General features: G+C 52.9%; 1 non-coding gene across 1 annotated transcript in view; it reads right to left on the bottom strand.

Annotated features, from left to right (window-relative positions):
- LOC124770034 overlaps positions 1–1,143 on the bottom strand; it is a 1,909-nt gene extending 766 nt beyond the window's left edge. Inside the window, exon 1 of the ribosomal RNA XR_007013051.1 lies at positions 1–1,143. This exon is cut by the window's left edge and continues 766 nt beyond it. This is a non-coding gene — a ribosomal RNA (small subunit ribosomal RNA).
- Positions 1,144–1,375: the final 232 nt, after the last annotated feature.

Raw genomic sequence — 1,375 nt, 5'->3', positions numbered from 1 at the left:
GATCGCTGGCTGGCATCGTTTATGGTTAGAACTAGGGCGGTATCTGATCGCCTTCGAACCTCTAACTTTCGTTCTTGATTAATGAAAACATACTTGGCAAATGCTTTCGCTTCTGTTCGTCTTGCGACGATCCAAGAATTTCACCTCTAACGTCGCAATACGAATGCCCCCGCCTGTCCCTATTAATCATTACCTCGGGTTCCGAAAACCAACAAAATAGAACCGAGGTCCTATTCCATTATTCCATGCACACAGTATTCAGGCGGGCTTGCCTGCTTTAAGCACTCTAATTTGTTCAAAGTAAACGTGCCGGCCCACCGAGACACTCAATAAAGAGCACCCTGGTAGGATTTCAACGGGGTCCGCCTCGGGACGCACGAGCACGCACGGGGCGGTCGCACGCCTTCGGCTCGCCCCACCGGCAGGACGTCCCACGATACATGCCAGTTAAACACCGACGGGCGGTGAACCAACAGCGTGGGACACAAATCCAACTACGAGCTTTTTAACCGCAACAACTTTAATATACGCTATTGGAGCTGGAATTACCGCGGCTGCTGGCACCAGACTTGCCCTCCAATAGATACTCGTTAAAGGATTTAAAGTGTACTCATTCCGATTACGGGGCCTCGGATGAGTCCCGTATCGTTATTTTTCGTCACTACCTCCCCGTGCCGGGAGTGGGTAATTTGCGCGCCTGCTGCCTTCCTTGGATGTGGTAGCCGTTTCTCAGGCTCCCTCTCCGGAATCGAACCCTGATTCCCCGTTACCCGTTACAACCATGGTAGGCGCAGAACCTACCATCGACAGTTGATAAGGCAGACATTTGAAAGATGCGTCGCCGGTACGAGGACCGTGCGATCAGCCCAAAGTTATTCAGAGTCACCAAGGCAAACGGACCGGACGAGCCGACCGATTGGTTTTGATCTAATAAAAGCGTCCCTTCCATCTCTGGTCGGGACTCTGTTTGCATGTATTAGCTCTAGAATTACCACAGTTATCCAAGTAACGTGGGTACGATCTAAGGAACCATAACTGATTTAATGAGCCATTCGCGGTTTCACCTTAATGCGGCTTGTACTGAGACATGCATGGCTTAATCTTTGAGACAAGCATATGACTACTGGCAGGATCAACCAGGGAGCTGCGTCAACTAGAGCTGAGCAGCCGGCCGCCCGGGAGTGTGTCCCGGGGGCCCGCGCGAACACGCAAGCGTCCGCTCAATCATTCTGCAAACAGGAGGAGGCTGAGCTCCCCTGCACAATACACCTCGAAACCCTCTCAGGTCCCGGCGGCGCGCAGCGCCGTCCCAAGTACTTGGTCGGGTTCGAGAGAGGCGCAATCGCCCGGAGTTAGGCGAGTAGACGCTTTCGGT

This window comes from Schistocerca piceifrons, unplaced genomic scaffold (assembly GCF_021461385.2).
Source record: "Schistocerca piceifrons isolate TAMUIC-IGC-003096 unplaced genomic scaffold, iqSchPice1.1 HiC_scaffold_73, whole genome shotgun sequence".
NCBI lineage: Eukaryota > Metazoa > Arthropoda > Insecta > Orthoptera > Acrididae > Schistocerca > Schistocerca piceifrons.
Note: the sequence above shows the minus strand (reverse complement) of the source record. Positions and strands in the feature narration are given on the sequence as shown.